At 36.8% G+C, this 22,961-nt stretch overlaps 1 long non-coding RNA gene across 2 annotated transcripts; it reads left to right on the top strand.

Moving 5' to 3' along the window:
• Positions 1–115: 115 nt before the first annotated feature.
• On the top strand, positions 116–5,661 carry LOC131613044 (uncharacterized). 2 transcript variants are annotated; one of them, XR_009287555.1, is made up of 4 exons: positions 116–429; positions 1,359–1,429; positions 1,516–1,599; positions 5,513–5,661. It is a non-coding gene; the product is annotated as an uncharacterized LOC131613044 (long non-coding RNA). The 2 variants fall into 2 exon arrangements; XR_009287557.1 differs by lacking the exon at positions 5,513–5,661 and adding an exon at positions 1,792–1,900.
• Positions 5,662–22,961: the final 17,300 nt, after the last annotated feature.

The following is a 22,961-nucleotide window of genomic DNA, read 5'->3' as shown; positions in this document are numbered from 1 at the left end:
GCTCTGGTAGGGGGGGGTTATGAGAGCGCTTTTCAAAAGCGCTCTGGTAGGTGGGGGGTACGAAAGCGCTTTACAAAAGCGCTCTGGTAGGTGGGGGGAACGTGGGGGGAACGAAAGCGCTTTTCAAAAGCGCTCTGGTAGGGGTGTTTAATGAGAGCGCTTTTTGTCAAAAGCGCTGGTATAGACCAGGCTATGAGAGCGCTTTTCAGAAGCGCTTTAGTAGCCTTTATTACTAAAAATTAAAAACCAAAACACGCGTTACTGTTTCTCATTTCTCTCTTTCGTTTTCTGCAGAACCCTTCCGTCCACCACTGTTCTTCATCCACAAACCCTCACTGCACGCGAAACCCTTCCGTCCACCACCATCGGCAACCACCGTCGGCGTCCCTCCGTCGGCTTCTCCTCCGTCACTCGTTTTATCCACCGCCGGTGAGTTTTAGGTTTAATTTTCAGTGAAAATTTTATTTGGTATCAAAGATTGAACTTCTGCCTGCAACTTGTTTGATGAAATGCCTGAAAGAAATGATTTGAGTTGATAATTGATGAAATGCCACAATCCTTAGTAGGTATTTTTAAATTCTAAGTTGATTTACTTCCGCTTTTCATGATTCAAAAATCCATGGTTTTTTGGCTGTAGTGTTGATAAAATTCTGAAGTTACTGAATACAAAATAGACTTGCCACTGTTTATCACAAAATTTTGGCATTTCATCAAACAATAGTAACATAGTACGGCTAAACTTGCACCATGAGTATCACAAAATTTTGGCATTTCATCAAACAATAGTATCACAAGTGTAGCTTATTAATGTATTAGAATGAGACTTTTCTATTAGAATTGAGTTAACCAAATCTTTGTGCCATCTTCAAATCTTTGTCTCTGGTTTCTACTTTAAAATATATATTATATACTTTTATTTATATATAATAACTCTATGATATATATGTTGTGTGTGTATGAGATTGAGAGTGATGGTATATATATATTGTACAATAAATTGGCTTGTTCAAGGATGCCAAGTACTGTAAAGTATGAGAATGACAGCACATAGAGAAATTAAATAATAAATAATATATAATAATAGTAATAATATATACCTTATGAGAGTTGAATTAATGAGGAAGAGAGAAGGTAAAGAATGAAACAAGAGTGAGTTAATGTATATAGACAAGGATGATTCATAAGGTTTGCTTTTGAGCAAAAAGTTTTATAGCTTCGTGTTAGTAGTGGTGTATTTAATTAACTGCATCGTGTGTCTTGTGTTAGTAGTGTTAGTAGTGGTGTATTTAATTAACTGCATCATGAGCTATTCACCCATTCTTATTATAATCATACATTGAATTGAATTTCTTGTATAGGTCTGACTGGATTGATAACTTTGGATCTCTTTGGAGCTCGTATCATTGACTCTGGTACTACATATTTAGGAGTATGTACACACATCAAACTATTGTTGATTTCCTTTGTTCAATCGATTTTGTCTTGGTGGTTACTAACTTTGTGAATTTGCTATAGGGGTAACTTGTGTATAGTGAAAGTTTGATCGTTTCCCAGCCTAGTTCGACGTTTGGCGTTTTCTTGAGTTCGGTAACATCCGAGGTAAATTTCTTTCTCAAATTACTGGTATTATGATGAATTTGTCTGAAATTGTGTGATTATATATGTTACGTTTTATTGCTTCGGATTCATTCCGTTTATACTTTGCGTTTTGACAGAAACACATTAGTTTTATGTGTTTAGAGAGTTAATATAGGAGGTACTTACTAACTTTGTGAATTGAATTCGCCATAGGGGTTACTTGTGAAGAGTGGAAGTTTGACCGTTGTTGTTTAGCTTAATTAAGACATGGATAAGACATGGATGAATTCAAACCGATTGTCGAAAGAGTACGAGAAAGGGGTATGGGAATTTGTTGAGTTTGCGGTTGCGAACTCCAAAGACCCGCTTCGAATGCCGTGTCCTTGCTTGGGTTGCTATTATGCCGGGGGTAAGGTTGACGGGAATCAGTTGGGATCTCATTTACTACGGTTTGGAATTGATAGAAGTTATACATGTTGGACAATGCATGGTGAGAAAAGTACCGGGAATGCTGGGTCGAGGTGTAATAGGAAGTATGCTTCAAACGACGATTGCACAGACACATACGATTGTGATCGAGTCGAAGAGATTGCAGAAGCGCTGGAAGAAGATCTAGCGGATTGTCCCAAAATGTTTGAGAGGTTGGTAAGCGATGCAGAGAAACCGTTGTATGATGGTTGTTCAAAATTCACAAGATTGTCTGCGGTGTTAAAGTTGTACAACTTAAAGGCGGACAATGGATGGTCGGATAAAAGTTTCACAGAGTTATTAGCCCTTATGAAAGATATGCTACCAGAGGATAATGTTCTTCCCAATCGAACGTATGAAGCCAAAAAGATGTTGTCTTCTATTGGAATGAGCTATGATAAGATACACGCATGTCCAAACGATTGCGTTTTGTTTCGAAACGAGTATGCAGCGTTGAATGAGTGTCCTAAATGTGGTGCCCCTCGATATAAGAAAAAGTTGTCTCCTGCTAAAGTCTTATGGTATTTTCCTATAATTCCGAGATTTAGACGCATGTATCGTAGTGAGACCGATTCAAGACACTTGACTTGGCATGCAGATGAAAGAATTATTGATGGAAAGTTGCGACATCCGGCAGACTCACCACAATGGAGTAAAGTTGATACTGAATATCCTGAATTTGGAAAAGAAGCAAGAAACCTTCGGTTGTCATTGTCTACTGATGGAATGAACCCGCATGGTATTCAAAGTATCTCGCATAGCACATGGCCTGTGATTCTTATGATTTATAACTTACCTCCGTGGCTATGTATGAAGCGTAAGTACATGATGTTATCTATGCTAATTTCTGGGCCTAAACAACCAGGGAATGACATAGACGTATACTTGGCACCCTTAATCGAAGATTTAAAGTTTTTGTGGGAGAGAGGTGTGGAGGTTTACGATGGGTATAGGAAAGAAAGTTTCAACTTGAGGGCGATGTTGTTTGGAACAATTAATGATTTTCCAGCATACGGAAATCTATCCGGGTACAGCAACAAGGGTCAAAAGGCGTGTCCTGTTTGTGAAGATGAAACCGATACGACACGATTGGCGCTTTGTCAGAAGAATGTCTTTCTCGGCCATCGTAGATTCTTAAATTCTAATCATCACTACCGTGGGTGGAGAAAAGCATTCAATGGAGAGGCCGAACATCGTACAGCCCCGCCTTTTTTGTCAGGTGATCAAATTTTTGAAAAGGTGAAAGATGTGAGCACTCAGTTTGGCAAGCCTTTTGCACATTCAATTGTCAAGGGTGGGTGGAAGAAGAAGTCAATTTTCTTTGAACTTCCATATTGGAAGTCGTTGTACGTAAGACATTTCCTGGATGTTATGCATATTGAAAAAAATGTATTTGACAGCGTTATAGGTACGCTACTCAATATACAAGGAAAGTCTAAGGATGGCGTTAACATAAGGAATGACATGGTAAACATGGGGATGAGAACTGAATTGGGGCCCGTGACGAAAGGAAGACGAACATATCTGCCACCTGCTGTTTACACTCTATCTAGAAAGGAGAAGAAAACATTGTGTAAGTTCCTCAGTGAAGTAAAAGTTCCAGAAGGCTACTCTTCAGATATTAGAAGACTTGTGTCCATGAAAGACCTCAAGTTAAAGAGTTTGAAGACGCATGATTGCCATGTTATAATGGAACATTTTTTACCAATAGGTATACGTTCTATTCTGCCAGAAAAAGTAAGAAGCGCAATAACTAAGCTGTGTTTCTTCTTCAGGTCTATTTGCAGTAAGGTGGTCGATCCCGCGATCTTACCAACATTGCAAAATGAGATAGTTGTTACTTTATGTGATCTTGAAATGTATTTTCCTCCCTCGTTTTTTGACATAATGGTTCATCTAGTCGTTCATCTTGTGAAAGAGACACAACTGTGCGGACCAGCTTATATGAGATGGATGTACCCTGCTGAACGTTATATGAAAATATTAAAAGGGTACGTGAAAAACAGAAGTCGACCGGAGGGTTGTATTGCCGAGCGATACGTTGCTGAAGAAGCGGTTGAGTTTTGTACTGAATATCTGTCAAATGTTCAATCAATTGGACTCCCCAAATCTCATATTGTCGAAAAAAAAGAAGGAAAAAGGCTAATTGGAAATAAAGTTGTGACAGTATCAATGGTCGAACGGGATCAAGTGCACTTGTATGTTCTGCACAATGAGATTGAGGTTGAGCCGTTTGTTGAAATGCACAAAGTTGTTCTCCGAGATTTAAATCCAAATAGAAATGAGAACTGGATAGTACGAGAGCACAATCGAAGTTTCATACCGTGGTTTAGAGATCATATTTATTCAAAGTATCGTTCAGATCCTGCTTCAGTAACAGAAAGGTTGAGATGTTTAGCCTATGGTCCATCTGTAATTGTACTTTCTTATAGCGCATACGCAATTAATGGATACACATTTTATACCAAAGAACAGGATGATAAAAGTACTATGCAAAATAGTGGTGTAACCTTGGTAGCTGAAGCTATGCACATATCAAGTGCGAATGACTTAAATCCGAAATTTGCAAATTTGTCATATTTTGGGGTTATCGAGCGCATTTTGGTGTTTGATTACGCGAAGTTTCAGATTCCTGTATTTGGTTGCAAGTGGGTTGAAAATAATAGTGGCGTACGAATGGATAAGTCAGGATTTTTGCAAGTGGATCTCAATAGGGTAGGGTACAAAGATGAGCCTTTCATTCTAGCCTCTCAAGCTAAACAAGTGTTCTATGTCAATGATCCGACAAGTACGAAATGGTCTATAGTGCTTTTATCTAACAAAATAGTTGATGAAAAAATTGAAGATCAAGGTGATATTGGTGTTGGCATTGAATCTTGTACAAGAAACGATCAAAATGAGAATGAATCTTGTATTAGAAATGATCATAATGAGGGTATTTGGATCAATCCAACCGTCCGCATTGTTAAGAGACGCGTAGTACATAAACCTACCAAGAAAAGAAAGAGACGTTAGTGATAAAGGTAATAGTATACATAGTCCGACTAATTTGTTTTATTCAATTTGGTGCATATTCTCGTTTTGTACATAACTTTTGAACCATGTATCCGCTTGTTGACTTCTTTACATGTAACTATACTATTTTGACGATTCCGGAGCTGCTCATGCACTTATCTTTACATTTCGGGACTATTTTTTTATCGGTTTTGCTTCTGCCCGTAATCAAAAGTCGGGCTTAGGGTCTGAATTTCGGAAAACCGACTTTGTTTTTGAGTCCGTGGCGACGTTTTACCATAGCCATGTAAATTTCGTTCAATTCCGATAACTTTCTTTTTTACGCTTATTTTGATTTGTACCGATTTCGTTTCCGATTTACTTGTACATGCATGGTTTGACTTCCATTTGACTTGTATAGATTGTTAGCTTATTAATAGTGTACTAATGTGCTTTAGTTTGTTTGATACAGGTTCAATGGCTTCAGATAGAGATGCTCCACCTGAAAACCCACCTGAAAACTTACAAGAAAACTCACAAGAAAGAGTTGCTTCGGATACAAATGCTCCACCTGATACTGAAGCAAAAGAGGTTGCACGAGGCATCACTATTATGAGGAGTATCATACGACATAGAGACCAAGGATTAGTATACCGATTGGAATGGAATTCTGATAAACAACCAATTGGTCCTAATTCTGCAAAGTTGACAAGTTATATTGGTACACTTGTCCGTATGCATATTCCGGTCTCCATAGCTACCTGGAAATCGAAAACGAAAAATTTAGAATTGGAGGAGAAAAAACAAGCGATTTGGGAAGAGCTTCAGGTATATATCATATATGGTTAATTGTTGTTATTATCTTGACGATAAATTGTTTAAATTATTTATACTAACACACTATGCGTACGTTTTTTTGCAGAGGACTTTTGAGATACCAGATGAACGTAAAAGCTACATACTTAGTTTGGCCGGCAAGAGATATAGAGGGTGGAAAAGTTTTTTGACAAACACCTATCTTAAGGATAAAGATGGAAAATTTCTTGAAGATGCACCGGGACGGCCAACAAAGTATGCGACCTTCATTGATGAAGCAGATTGGGCTGAGTTTGTAAAGCAAAGAGATGAAGCTTTTCAGAAAAAGAGTGCCACGAATAGGGAGAGAGCATCCAAACCCGCGTATCCATACAAAAAAGGGCGTTTGGGATATGCACGCTTAGAGGATAAAATTGTAAGTAAATAGAAATTCGATTTAATTAATTGTCTACATGTGCATGTTTTAATTGACGATTTTATCGTTTGTGTCAATGCATAGTTGGAGGAGACTAAAAGTGAGGAAGCTTCACTTCCTGTACATGTGTTGTGGAAGGAAGCTCGTGTGGGCAAGAATCACGCTGTCGATCCCGATGTTCAGAGAGTTTATACTGAATGTGTAAGTATAATACTATGTCTTTAATTAAATCAAATGTTTTTTAATATATAAATGACTTTTTATCTCCACTAATAATTATTTAAATGTAAATGAATTACAGGAGACCTTGTCGCAATCGGCATCCACCGGTGAGGAGAGCGTACTTAGTAGAGTACTAGATGCTCCCGAGTATCCCGGTCGGGTGAGGGGTAAGGGTCATGGTGTGACTCCAACCTCTTTTTATAAGAGTTCTAGGAGAAGATCAAATCTTACCAATGAAGAAGTGTTGCAAAAGTTGGCGGAATTGCAAGCACAGGTCTCTGAATTGCAAAGAGATAAAGATATGTATATGAGAGAAAAGTGCAACACTTCATCGGTGAGAGAAACTAGTGATAAGGCTAGTATCAACTATCAAAAGAAATTTCCCGAGGTAATTATAAGTTTTTTTCCTTACAAACTGTTCTATTTTATTAATGATAATGACTTTATATTTACTTTTGGTTTAGGGCATTTCATCTTGCCAACTATACTTATCGGAACCGAATTATCGACTAGTTGGCAAGGGAAAAGTGCACAACACTTCGGGAGATTTACTTCACCACAGACCGCTCCCGGATGGACACCTGAAAGTATCGGTGGATGTTGTATTAGATCGTGATGCGATTCTACCGGTACCTGACATGGTCTCAGAGACGACATTGCTGCGAGATGCAATAGGATCGTTTGTTGCATGGCCCTCGGAGCTCATTACCATTAGTGATGAGGTAAATTGAAAACGATTATGAATCATTTAGTTTTCGAATGTCAATTCTAAACCGTTTATTAATTATGTTTTACATTTTATTTTTAGACTGCTCCTATAAAACCCGCAATTAAGGGTAAAGGGATTTTACAGGAGGAGGAGTCTGTTGCATCGCTAAAAGAGGTACATTTAAAGTGTTAATATATAATCTGAATCAAAATATGCATGATTTTATATTTTACCTAACTTATATGATTTTTAGGCATCCGCTCGGGAGTCACAACAAGTGACGCAGCAGGTTCGTAGCGTACCACCCAGTGGTCCTCCGAAGCAAGCGGCAAGAAAAGGCGGTGCTTTTGTGCCTCGATACCGGGCGACACTCGCAACAATGGTTGATATGTCCGATATGAAGGATGGTGCTTTACGGGAAATCGATATGGATGAAAGTGTCTTCGGTATTGAGTTCAAGTCACATATTACAATTGATGACTTGCAAGAGATTTTTAACCAAGATCAACTAGGCGTCAGTAATATGCAATCATACATCCGGTAATATTCACTCATCCGATATATTATTTAATTAGTCCCACAATATAATTTATTTACACTTTTCAATGAAAAGAATCTAATGTTTATTATGTTTTTATTTAAGGTTGTTGTATGACAGAGTGTTGCGCGGGACTGCATTGTCTAACAGATTCCGGTTCGTGTCTTCCGCCCATTGCAGCGGAATGGAAATTGTTTCGGATCCGGAATCTGTTAGACAGCGCTTAGTCGATAGATTCATGTCCACCGGCAATACAGAATGTCTGCATCTTTGGGCGTATAATACCCGACCAGTAGGGTTAGTTTCTCATTCTTTATTCATCTAATCTCTGTTTCTTTAGTGTATAGCAATATTTTCATATAACCTATTGTTTTAATTTATAGAGCACACTGGTTGCTGCTTGCTATCAACCCGATAAGGGAAGTCGTGTATTATCTGAATTCGGTAAAGGGTGAATGGACCAATTATCCGGCCATGAAGGAAATCGTTGATTTGTAAGTAGGATCGTTCTAAATATATATTCGTGTATATTTATATATTTACTTATTTGTGGGATTGATCTAAACATATGCTTTTATATATTTGTTAATTAGATCAATACAAGTATTCCGTAGTCAACGGGACGCACAGGTATCCCGGACTAAATCAAACAACATCACCTGGATCGAAGTGCAGGTACATTACTTTTCACAAATTTGCTTATAATATTTATGCTACTTGGTAAAACAAGACAACTTATATAGAATCTTATTTGTTTTTCTATGTAGTGTCCGCTACAGCGTAACAGTTCAGACTGCGGATACTTTGTATTGAGGTTTATGAAAGAAATCATTCAGGCGAATCAATTAGAGATTCCTCCCACGGTATAAAGTTATAACTTAAGATAATTTCATATAATTTATTACATTTACCTAAATATATTATTCATATTATGTTTTTGTTTTATAGTACCTTGACGAATTCCGTGCTGCTGGGTACTCGAAGCTAAAGTTAGAAGAAATCAAAGAGGAATTGTGTCAATTTTATATTAAGCTATTTTTCATGCAGATTTGAACTATAATATTGTTGATTTTGTAATGATGTATATATATAATTTTGTAATGATGTATATATATAATTTTGGATATTATAATGGTATATATTAGTATATATATTGTCTTACTGATGGCTGAAATAATATAGTCGAAAATATATTACAGGTCGAAAATATATTACAGGTCGAAAATATTACAGGTCGAAAACATTACAGGTCGACTGGGAGGATTAAATTATAGGCTGCACATAAAAATACCTCATTTAGCAACTACAGCGCTTCTAAAAAGCGCTCTTAAAGGTCCACATACTAGAAAAAGCGCTCTCATAGGGGGGCCTACCAGAGCGCTTTTCAAAAAGCGCTTTTGTATGCTGCGTAATTTTTTAATTTTTTTTGCTTTTTTACTGGTCTTTGCCAGCGCTTTTACTAAGAAGCGCTCTTAAAGGGGGGTCTACCAGAGCGCTTTTTCCAGGAAAGCGCTCTTATAGGGGGTCCTACCAGAGCGCTTTTTCCAGGAAAGCGCTCTTAAAGGGGGGGTCTACCAGAGCGCTTTTAAAAGCGCTTTCGTAGCCTACGCCAGCGCTGGCTTTGGCAGCGCTTTAAAGCGCTGTTAAAGGCCAAAAAAAGCGCTGTGAAAGCTCTTGTACGGCGTAGTGAATCTTGTTCAGACGAAATATTTTGACGAGTGTTTCAGTGCTATTGTGCTTGTTTCTTAGAATGGTTTATTGACGAGTGTTTCAGTGCTATTGTGCTTGTTTCTTAGAAGTGGTTTATGTCAGTTAATGTTTCATCTGTGTCCTATAATTTTCACTTTTAAAATATTTTACCTCTGTAGTATATTAAGAGGTAATTGTTCGGACGATTGAATCTTCTTTGTGATTAATACCATTACTTGTTTATCCAATCACTTAATTAATCATCCTCATAGTTTTCGATTCGTTCTTTATTATTAATAAAATATAATAATAATAATATTATAATAAGGATACATTTATACGATAAATTAAAAACAATTATTTTTGGTCATGATTTTGTTATAGTAATAATCATTGTACATGCAGGGAGGGCGAATCCAACAATGTAATAACTACCTGTATTAACAAGTTTGGTTAAATTCCATATCTTGACAACAAGAACTTGCAAATTGTAATCTTTACAAGAAAGAGATAAAAACACAGCTCTGATGATGTGAATATGAAGAAGGGTACCCACCTCAATAATATACAATTTATTACAAGAAATAAATAAAAATTTCCTTAAAAGTATAAAATAAAGAAAAACTGTAGAGTGACCCTGCAGACAAGGGAATCAAATGAAGGAGTGGCTGTCACTTTTGAAGTTGCTGAGTTAGGAGGGAAAACAAAAACATATACATATGCATATGCACTCATTAAATACAATACAATATGTGTTGAATAAATATTTACAGGACCCATATGAGAAAAAAAAGTTTTACATATAGACAAAAGGTTTACTTCACATGGGGCATGCATGTGATGTGAATGTACACTTACATTTTTTGTCTACCATGTGGAATGGATTAACCCTAACATTTTTATCTGTCAACAGCTAAGCAATCCACCAATCTTATTATTATTATTATTACTATTATTATTATTCTTTTTTCTTTCTTTCTTTTTATTCCTTTCCTTGCATCTTGTCCAAGTTAAATTGAATTTTGACAAATGACTTACACGTGCATGCACCACTAGATGATGTAAAATTAAATTAAATTAACAAAGTCGGATTTTATGGCCCAGCACATGAAAGAGTGATTGTTGATTTAGGTATAGTTTCATTTTCTTAGAATTAAATAACCACCCAACATATACTGTTGTAAAATATATAATTTTTTTTATTTTTATAAATAATTTAGGGTTAATGAGATTTTTGCCATTTTGAGCTGAGTTAGAAAAAAAAATGTACTATTATTTTTTCAATTACATTATATATTTTATTTCTTTTATTGACATTAGACTGCACAAAAAATCTCAATAATAATTAATAGGCTTAATTGCAACTTTAGTCCTCCTATTTTGTCTTTTTCTTGATTTTGATCCTTCTATTTTAAAAATCACTATTTCAGTCCCCTTTTTAAGTTTTCTGTGCAATTTTCGTCCCCCTATTTTGCTTTTTTCTGCAAAATTAGTCCCTATTTCTGTCTCTTTTTCAATAGAAAATTCAAAAAAGGGACCAAAATCGTGGTTTTAAAAATGGGGGGACTAAAATCGAGAAAAAGACAAAATAGGAGGATCAAATTTGCAATTAAGCCTAATTAATATTACCTTAAGTCATTTTGACGAGTTCTATTTTCTTTTTCTGACATGTAATTTTATTTGTATAGCTAGGGTGTAAAAGTAAAAGATTGATATACTAAAAATGAGTTTATATTTTGATTGAAAAAAAGTTTTTACCTCGGTTATGTGAGCTGGGTTTTTTTTTGTGTAAGCAAGATATTATATAATAGAGAACTGAGGGTTCTCAAAACCTGTTTACACGAAGACGGGAAAAAACCCGGAACAAGAGAAAAATTACACGCCAATTACAAAAGAATTACGAGAGAAAAAGAATTGGATCCTTACTAAACTCGTAAAAGGAATAATTGGAATGTGTAATTTTTCCGCAAAAAGACCACTTCCAAACAAGAAGCTTAATGCTCCAAACAATGTCGTTAACGTTCCAACCCTCCTCCCGGAAACAAGCTCCATTCCTAGTGATCCATATAGTCCAAGTTGTTGCCAACCAAACCACATCAACTTTGCTATCTACTAACTTTTGTGTACAAAAGAACCTATGTCAATCCATAAAATTGGACAAACATTCGTCCTCCATATAACCCACTTTACCAACCCAAAAAGCTATTTCTTTCCAAATATTCTTCACCACGTCACAACCAAAAAAGGAATGGTTTCTATTCTCTACATCCACTCCACAAAAAAACACATTAAATTATCAACGGGAAAATGAATACCTCTCAAGACCAAAAGATCCTTGGTAGGTAATCTATCATGAAGGAGTCTCCAACCAAATGCCTTAATTTTGAAAGGCACTTCTACTTTCCAAACAAGCCGAAAAACGTCATCAAATTTGTTAGGTGGTCCATGCGGGACAAAGTCTTTACCGTAGAAAGCATAACAAGAAGCCACGGAAAAATCCAAACCTTTATTACCCTCCCACTTTACCGAGTCCTTACCATCCTTAAATCCTCCAAAATTACCCACCAAAAGACTAAAAGAGAGGAACCGACTCCTCACCTCGGCATCCTCCAAAACCAACACGGAAATACCAAAATCCCCCCACCTCCAAACACCCTCCAACCACCCTCCCATAGCCGCCACCGACACCCCCTTCAAACTAGAAAACAAAAACAAGTCCGGAAACAAATCCTTCAAAATGACACCGTCCAACCACCTTGCTTCCCAAAAAGGAGTGTTGAAACCATTATGAACATCAAACAAACAACACTCCTTTATAGGATCTCTAAACGAGCGATAACCAATCTTCACTAAATCCCTCCACCAAGAAGAAAAAGAAGAAGAAGAAGGAATTTTGAAACCATCACCCCCATGAAAAATAAAAGAAAATAAATCTCCGTACCTTGCTTTCAAGACGTTAAACCAAAGAGATTCGTGACCATTTAGGATCCTCCACCTCCACTTGCAAAGGAGTGCTAAATTAAAAGCCGAAATATTTTTTATCCCTAAACCCCCTTTGTCGAACGGAGACATCACCCTTTTCCAACTAATCCAATGTATCTTCCTTTTCTCTTCCACTCCACCCCACAAGAAATTACTTTGAATCGAATTGAATTCTCTCACCACCTTCAACGGCATTTTATAGAAAGACATCGTAAAAATTGCAAGTGGCGTAAGAATCGCTTTCAAAAGAGTGATACGCCCTCCCAAGTTTAGAAACCGATTCTTCCACCCCGTTAACCGCTTCTTCACCTTACTCAAAAAGGGGAGCCATGTCGAAGTCTTCCTAGGATCACACCCGATCGGAATACCAAGAAAAGAGAAGTTATTTTCCTCCACTTTGCATGAGAGAAAATAGGATGCGGCATCCAAAAAAGATCTCCTAACATTGATGCCAATCAACTTACTTTTATGGTAATTAATTCCAAGACCCGATACCATTTCAAACGCCTTTAGAACTGTTTTGATGGCCCAAAGATGTTTCCATGTTCCCTCCCCCACAATCATAGTGTCATCCGCAAATTGAAGAAGATCCACACAACAAGCACCCTTAATAGAAAACCTCCCGAAATCTCCTATATCAATGGATTTCCTAATAAGGCCCGTCAATCCCTCCGCCACCAAAACGAAGAGGAAAGGAGATAATGGATCACCTTGTCTCAAACCTCTAGAAACTCCGAATTCCTTTGTGGGGCTACCGTTCACAAGCACCGACATATTACTATTAAACACCAACAACTCCATCCATCCCATCCATTTCTTCCCGAAGCCCATCCTTTTCATCATGTAACGCAAGAAGCTCCAACTAACTTTGTCGTAAGCTTTCTCGAAATCCACTTTAAAAAGCATACACTCTCTACCTTCCTTCCTAGCATAATCAATCACCTCATTAGCCACTAACACTCCATCCAACAATTGTCTACCGGGCACAAAAGCGTTTTGGCAAGGAGAAATGATAGAATTAAGCACCCCTTTAAGTCCTCCCGCCAATAGTTTGGCGATAGCTTTGTACAAACATCCCACCAAACAAATAGGCCTATAGTCGTCCAAGGTCAACGGATTTTGCAACTTCGGAATCAAAGTCAAAAAAGAAGATGTGACCGCCTTTGAAATAACTCCTCCATCAAAGAAATGATTGAAGAATTTAACGAAATCCTCCTTAAGAAACGGCCAACAATTCTTAATGAAAAGAAACGTGTAACCGTCCGGGCCCGGACTTTTGTCTATCCCACAATCCCAAATAGCCTCCTTGATTTCACTCTCTTGAAATGGTTTTTCAAGGAGCAAACCTTCTTCAATGCTAATACTTTTGAGATCTATCCCTTCCAACAAAGGCCTTTCTACCTCCGGTTCGACAAATTTCTTGCTAAAATGATTGAAAACCTCCTCTCTAATCTCCTCCACCGATTCTACCATACCCCCCTCCGAGAGGAGAGGACCTAAATGATTAAACCTTCTTTTTTCTTTCATCACCTTGTGAAAGAAACTACTATTCGCATCTCCCTCTTTCATCCATCTCACCTTTGATTTTTGGATTAGCATGTTCTCCTTAATTCTCATATTACTCCATATTCTACTAGACGCCTCTTTCCTCTTTTCCACCAACTCCCGACGCAATTCTTCGGACACATCTTCCAACCTACTATCCACCATATTTAATTCCCTAACTCCCTCTTCGACTTCCAAATCAAACCTTCCGAACACATCTATATTCCACCTCCTAAGCTTCTCCTTTAAAAGTCTAAGTTTTTCCTTTAACACATAATCGCCTCTCCCTCGAACATTCATAGATTTCCACTCTTTCTCCACAAAAGGCAAGAAAGAATCAAAAGAGAACCATTCATTATTAAATTTGAACGGTTTCGGTCCCCAATTAACATTATCCTTCACTAACCAAACCGGACAATGATCCGAGATATCCCTATCGCCAATGATTTGACCAACCACCCCCCACTTGTTAACAACTTGATACGAGACAAGAAATCGGTCAATTCTACTCATAGATTTACCGTCACCGCTATACCAAGAGAATTTTTTTCCTTTGCTCGGAACATCCACCAAATCACTATTAACAATGAACTCCGCAAATAAGTCAATCTCGATATTATTAATAGTAACCGCTCTCCCCTTCCTCTCCCTTCTATCCTTTATGGCATTAAAGTCCCCTCCAAAAATCCATTCGCCGTCGGTAAAAACATTCTTCAATCTCAACAACTCTTGCCACAACAATTTCTTTTTGATAATATCACACGAAGAATAGACGTTGACCACATAGTAAATATCATTCTTCCATAGGACTTTTATTCCTAAAAAACCGTCCCCTCTAAAACTACTAATAACCTCCATATTGATGGAATTCCACAAGATAATCAAACCTCCCGACCTCCCCACATAGTTGGAAAAAGAATATCCAACCTCACCACCATACCATAAGCTTTTAGCCATCTCCTCCTTAAAGTTAGAAATTTTCGATTCTTGAATCAAAAATAACTTCGCTCCTCCTTTCTTAATCAAGTCCTTTATTCTCCTTCTTTTAAGTGCATTCGCACATCCTCTAACATTCAAGGATCCTAAAATCATTGGGGATCCTTTTTTGACTCCCTCCTAGACACCGATTCCTTAGCCCCCCCTTTTTCAGAACTACCACACTTGCTCTCCAAGTCATTTCTACCATCCACATTCACAACCCCCAAAGCCATCATAGCCGCTAACAATTTTCCTCCCATATTACGATCCAAGTGCTCCCAAATCCGCCCATTATTCCTACAAATATCCGACTCTTCCGTTTGTTCTCCGTAACACAAAGAACAGGATAGAGAAGAATCCGAACGCACCAAACCATTCACACAAGGCGCGTTGCCAACTTGCCCTGAACATACAGTCTTCTTACCAACACAACTTTTCCGCCCCTGCCCCTTTAATTTGCTTCCAACTCCTCCTTTGCCAACCATTTTTCTAAACCGCAGTTTTTTATTCCCCGTGTTTGGATCTTCACGAATCAAGCTGCAATTCACCACTGAATTAACAGACCCGGTACCAATAGCATCACCGGCTGAGAGGACCAGGACCGGCTGCCCTGCTACTTCAGCAGCGGCAGAAACAGTGCCCAGCATCCTGTCAAAAAGCCCATTAGAAGAAGAAGAAACAGCCCCAGCAACTCCCAAGTTACGCTTCAAACCAATACCACAACAACCTTTGTTACAATTTTTTAAAACAGCGCCAAAATCTCCCAAGTTACGGTTCAATCCATCACCAAACCGACCACTGTTAGTTTTTGCCAAAACCGCATCACTGCCCCCATGCCTCCCCTCTCCCGACTTTGGAACAGACTTAGCAACCACGGAAATAGCCCCAAAACCGCTATCAGAAAATTGTTCAATGATGTCCTCCGAGTTTACCAATACCGCACCATTGTTGCTATTACAATTCACCAAGACAGCAGCATTATCTCCCAATTTATTGTTCACACCATCACCACAACAGCCACTGTTTTTATTTTCCAACACCGCACCACTGCCACCACACTTCCCCTCACCCGACTTTGGGACAACCATATCGACAAAAGGAGTAGCCCCAAAACCACTTTCTGAAAGATGTTCTATGATGTCGTCCGAACACTCATCAACCGAATTGATACTCTGCTCCTGCAAATCATTCATCCAGAATTCATCCGAGTCCGAGGACTCGGGGCCAGTAATTTGAGTTTTAGAATTACCTGGATTTATCCTCAACGCGTCATAGATTTCCTCCCTCAAGAACAAAGAAAAAGACTTCTCGTCTATCACGACCTCCACGGACTCCGGTACTGAGGCACCAATGTCAACTATCAGCAGGATTCTTGCAAAGTCATAACATGCTTTAGAAGTCGTGTTCGCGTCAATGCTCACGAACGAACCGATGCCCTCAGCTAACTCCACAAAGAAATCGTCGTCCCAAGCGTGAGCCGGGATTCCGAAAACCTTTATCCACACAATCCTGCTCCCATCTATATCAGTATCCTCCCACTTTCTAATATCACTGAACCAACCTTTCCACCAAGTTTCGCCCTCACCGATTAAGTCCTCAATGAAACCCTCCTCCATTTCTTGAAGCAAACAACGATTACCCCCCAGAGGAGTGACTTTAATAACATACATCCCTTCCAATTTGAATTGAGTTTGAATAGAATAAGCCGAACCCGAAATCAGAACATTTCCGACATACGCTTTAGCCAATCTCGCCTTTGTTTCTGCCTTAGATTTGAAGTTCAGTATGCACTTCTTCTCCTTCAAAATGGAATTCTCGGTTACCTGTGCATAGGACCTGTTATTTCTTCTGAACCCTCCATTAATCTGATCAGAAGCTTTAACAAACATCCCCTGCTGAGGCTTCGCTGAAACTGAACCTGAACCTGCCCCTGAATAAGGTTTGCCGCTGAAACCTGTTGTCTCGCCCCTCTGAAACCTTGGAATGTTGGCGTGGATTTTCTTCCCCAGTATGAAAATGTTATCTACCCTCACTGCTAACATCCTCACATCCTTCTCTTCGAAGAATTTCGCGAAACCGAACCTTTTGCCCACCAAATTCCTCCTCGGAGCTATTGCTACTTCTAACACCTTGCCCACACAACCAAACAACTCAAAAAGATCCTTAGCGTTGTAGGAATCAGGAAATTCAGAGAAATAAACCGAACACTCCTCTGAGGACTGAACCGGAATGTTTGCGTTTCTCCCCCCGAACGGGAAAGTATCCCATTTAGGTTTCAAAGACCTAAAAGCACCCTTCCTCCTAACCTCCTCCCAACCACCTTGTCGTGGACCACCGCGCCTGTTGAACATAAGAAAGAAGAAAGAAGAAGACGGTAGAAGAGAAGCGAAGGGATTCTCACTAGCCTCGACAAGGTCCCTGTTTCGAAAAACAGGAGTTTAAACCGAAATCTTGACAATGAAAACCCTAAGATCCAGATCCACCGTAGAAGACACAGAAGCGCGGCCTTCAGAACCCGCGACGGCTCGCCGGAGCATCCACGACCATTTCAAATTATAGATCAAGCATATATGATAAATTTGTTCAAAAATAATTTGACAATAATGAACAATTAGTTTCAACCACGACTCTACCACATCATTATTGTCTTAAAATAGTAAATCTAGATGTATACAAAAATCTGAATCTCAGCTGACGGCTTTTTCGTTTGATTGGGTTTTCACTTAGGAGAAATCTTCAATTTTTTATTTCTGATGGATTTTTCATAGAGATTAAATTAACAACAACGAAGTCATTCTTAACGATGGATTTGCAAGAAAAGCGAAATATTTTGTTAAAGGTTGATTTTTTTGATATAATTTTTTTGTTATTATTAAAATTATCTTTTTCAATACATAGTTGAAAATGTTGTTAAGAGAATATATGAATTAGTTATTATTGTTGAGTTTTAATATTTTTAACAACAATAAACATTGCTATAAAGTTACATCTTTTGCTTTTTTTTAACTAACATCAAACATTTTTAACAAAGCATTCATTTAATGAAATCATTTTAACAATTACAAGAGAAGATATATTAAGGAATCACCATTGAGACATTTCTCTATTCTGCAATCCATCCTAGAGAATTTATTATACTTCATGCAATGCTTTTATCATAAGTATTTGCATTTTAACACTCTGCATTCAAGATAAATCATTATGGTATTTACTTTCTTATTGGTTGGTTGGTGTGAGTTTTGGGTAGATCGCTGATGTTTCATGTGAATTGATGAGTTGACAATGTCTCGATCGATGATAATTTATAAATGGACAACAAATATTCATTACATATAAACAAAAAAAAAATAGTTTTTCCCTCGGTTGCCAAGGCAACTGAGAAAATAGGTATTAAATAAAAGTTTAAAAAATGCGCTAAAATTTAATTGTTGGATTAGAAGGTGTGTTGATTAAAACCTTTCCCCTCGGTTTGCAACACAACTGAGGAAATATGTCATAAATATGACAAGTGTATGATTTTCTTATACACATATACAATTTTCTCTTATTTTCACTCCATAAACGATATTTAAGTACACTTGTCATTTGTCATTGAAAAATAGTATAAACTACAATTAAGGAATAGTATCTAAGTTTTCTCCTTCTTTTTTTTTAACAATTCAACCTTTGAAATATATATATATATATATATATATATATATATATATATATATATATATATATATATATATATATATATATATATATATATATATATAGTTTAAAAGCAAATATAATATAGGAGAAAATTTAGATACAATTCATTAGATGTGGTTTACTATTTTTCAATGAAAATATGACAAGTATACTTAAATATCGTTTAGGGAGTGAAAATATGAGGAAATTGTATATGTGTATGAGAAAATTAAACAATTGTCGTATTTTCATTGAAAAATAGTAAAAATCACACCTAAAAAATTGTATATAAGTTTTCTCCTTTAAAACAATCTCACTCAAATGACAAGTGGTAAAAACACATTTAACATAATTATTTATCTCATTTTCAAAAAAAATTACAAGATTGTATAAAATCTCTTTAAAGTTTTCTATTACGTATTTTTAATTGACTATAATATCCTATTTAATTTACATAATTTTCAATAATATAAGAAATAATAAATAAGTTATTTTTTCAATACAAACTCTTTATTGAAAAAACAATTTCTCTAAAAAAAAAAAATAGGATTAAGTTTTTTCATCTCTTCTCTTTCCCTTGGTCCATAGCAAATATATGTGGCAATGTTTTGTTTTCCCATTTTTTAGGTTGTGTTTTTCTCACTTTTCAGATTACGCCTGTTTTTCTTTGTTTTTTCCTGATATATCTTCATCTTGTTGTCAGTCCTGACGCAGTGATTTCATTTCTTATCAGGCTCTTGTTAAATGGCCTAATGATTTCAACAATCTACTATGAATCAGAATCAATAACAGTTTGATTTTAATTAGAATATGTTTCGGGTTGGCAAAAATAATCTCATTATTCATCAACAATCTACTAGGAATAAGAACCAATAACAACTTGATTTTAATTAGAATATGTTTCTGCTTGGCCAAAATAATCTCACATTATTTGAGACTTGTATTATCAAAAAGTACAGGTGTGTGCATGTTTTCCCTACAAGGACAGGGAGACTCAGAGGTCCTAGTAGGTATATTACACGATTTGGGAGTGATGGCTAGCTCACGACGACGATTAGCCCTGTATGGTGGTTTTAGAGGTCCTTTAACAGGCCAACTCACGTGAGGTGAGAGGCCCTATTTGTGGTCGGCTCGTCTAGGTTGCAGGCGAGAGGTTAGATTGATATGATAAGGCTACTATGAGCTAAGTGCTCTCCGAGTAGTAGTAAATGTGTATGACTTGAGAGATTTCCTTTTTCATCTTGAGGGATGAGATATTTATAAGGGTCTATAGGACCTAGGGTTGTCTTCGAAAGGTCTGTCTTCCACCTAGTCAAATGATGGACATTTGAATTCTTATTTCCAAGGGAAACGTGAGTCAGTTAACGACTCTGGCTTTCTCTCTGTCCAAGAAACGTCTTATCCCACGCTTCTCTCTTCTCTGGGCGAGGAGAACTTAAGGGAGAGGCGATACCTCCCTTTGAAAGACCCCATGCCGTTGTTGTTTCTCCCTTGTTAGTTGGAACTCGAAGTTTAAATTGTGCCCCTTAGCCTCGACTAGTTGGAAACTATTTTGGGCAGGCTAAAATAGTCTGACATTGCAAGACAGTCGATGTTAAGAGTAGTTTATATAGAACACTCAAACACATCTATGTAACGAGGCTTCTTTTCTAAAAGACAAAGTTGTGAAGGTTCTCACACTCAAAATGGGCAATACCTCGTAATCGAACTGGCGCAGAATTAATGTCAACCAAAACAATGACGTTATAGAATGAGGTATCGGGCCCACTTGCTTGCACCTTGCCCTTTAGCCTCGATTATGGGGGGCAACTGTTCTGAGCTTGAAGAAATAGTCCCGCGTATCTTAGGAATCGAGTCTAAGGATAGTTTATATACAACAACCTATACATATCAACCCAACAAAATGCCTTTTGTAAAGGGAAAAGCTATGAGGGTTCTCACATCCAAAGCATACAAAACCACGTAGTTGTAGTAGCACAAACTAGAGGTCGACTGAAACATTGGACTGTTTTTGGATGGGGAAATAGTCCCACATTACTTTGAAATTGAAGCTAAGGATAATTTATGCACAACACCCATACACATTAATCCAAGAGGCACATTTTCTAAAGGATAAATCTGTGAAGGTTTTCACACCCAAAGTGGACAATAATTCGTAGTGAATTGGTCTGGACTTTAGATCGACTAGAACATTGGTTCTGTTGATTTGAACTTAAAGTTGTAACGTGCCCCTTAACCTCGACTAAGGACAACTATCATGGGTTGGGAAACATAGTCCCACATAGCTTAGAAATCGAGTCTAAGGATAGTTATATACAACATACGCATACATCAATCCAATGAGACACTGTTTTTAAATGACAAAATTGGGAGGATTCTCATACTTAAAACAGACAATATCTCATGACAATTGTGGCGCAGACTTAAAATCGACCAGAACATAATCATTATTCATATAGTATCAATTATTCATCTAAACATAATAATTATTTTTAATATGAAAAAGCTAACAAGGCATAATTCACTATTAAGAAAGATTTTAATTTTTTTCATCCATGAGAATGAAAACATTTTAGAAAGTATTTTATATTGCAAGAAGTGCATATTATAGGTAAATTTTTACCGACCCAAAACATTTTAGAAGGTATTTTATATTGCATGAAGTGCATTATAGGTAAATTTTTACCAACCCATTCAAAGTATGTTAATCCTTAATTCCTTAGTTGGTTTCTAGTGTAACCAAGGGGTATAAATGGGATAGAAATGGAAGAAGATAAACTCTTTCAGTTCTCCATGGATTGAGACGAGGTTATTATCAGAGTTTAGATAAGAAACTCTTGGGTGCTTAGAAATGTTTTGCTTGTCGTTGATCATTGAAAAAGAAATGTGATTTTTAAACATCTAATTTGTAACTTTGATGAGTTTAGCAAAAATTCGTTTTTATATTTATTAGGTTCTAAATGAAGTGTAATCATTATTTTTGCCGAATTTTGGTTCGGACTTTTTTGTAATCGGGGTTAAGAACCCTTCGTTCTCTAATATATATTTCTTGGTTAAAAAAAAAGTGATATTTTAAATATCTTAATTTCTGTGATAATTTGATTTTGATTCAACTTAGAGGCATTCCTATGCACTACATGACTATTTCCTTTGGCACTAAGAGTGGGGAGAGGTTGGATGAAGTGTTAAATGTTGATAATATAGAGTTTTTAGAGAAGATAGTTATGGTGAAGATAAATGTGGTTATAGACACCTCTAAACTCATTTGGACAGCCTTGTATATTGTGTGCCCTAAAACGTGGGATGGTTTGGGTGATTTCAAATATGAACCGTTATCTAGGTTTGTTTCTTATGTGCTTAGTTTGGCATGTTTAAGGACTGTGTAAACATAAAGTCTTAGGAAAATATTAAAGAATAATTCTTTTCTTTTTAGAAATTTGACTAGCATTTTCATTGCACCTCTGGTTATGGAATATCTGGTGCTCTTATTGCTATGGCATCTAATGATGTTTCTGTGGATATTTTGAGTTCTAATAAAAACTATGTTAAATCATATGTATCTTGTTTTGATATTTACCTTAGTTGGAGGGTGATTGACACTTATAGTTACAATACTTAGTCTAAGAAAAAAAACATACATGTTCTTTAATTCATGATTTTTAGGGTTAATAGTAATTCGTAATATTAGCGAATTTTGCTTTTCCTCCCTTCCTATCTTTTGGCAACGGTTTTTAAAAAAAAAACCGTTGCCAAAATCTGCCTTTGACAACGATGGAGGTAAACCGAAACACGCTTATATTATAGGAGGATAAACTACTATTAACCCTGATTTTTATAATGACATGGCTTTCAATAATTAGACTGTTTATGGTGATTTTAATTTGATTTTATCCCAAGAGGATAAATTATAATGGAACCTCTTTTTCAAAACAGTATAAAACGTTGTGAGTTCAATCACCTTGGTTATCAGGGAAATAAGTTCACTGAGCTAATAATCAACTGAGCAAGCATCATATTAAATATAGAGTTGATAGGGATTAGCTAATCTTAAGTAGCATGACATATTCCCTAATGACTTGGTTTCTCGTCTTTTTCAGTATACTTCTGACCATAATTTGATCATGAATGATTTTTCCCTAGATCTATTTTCATGTTTTTTTTTCTCTAAATATATGAAGCATATTTGTTTTGAATAGGTTTGTCTTCAAGATAATGAAAGTTATTCTATTGCTAAATAAGTTTGGGCTAAGAATTGTGATAATCAAATTAAATTAAAAGATGATTGAGTTAAATATGTTTAAGGTTTCAATACAGTTAAACATTTTCAATTTTCCGTCTCTCTAAAAAAAAAA

The sequence above is a fragment of the Vicia villosa genome, linkage group LG1, assembly GCF_029867415.1.
Source record: "Vicia villosa cultivar HV-30 ecotype Madison, WI linkage group LG1, Vvil1.0, whole genome shotgun sequence".
NCBI lineage: Eukaryota > Viridiplantae > Streptophyta > Magnoliopsida > Fabales > Fabaceae > Vicia > Vicia villosa.
This window is presented reverse-complemented; position numbering and strand designations above follow the sequence as displayed.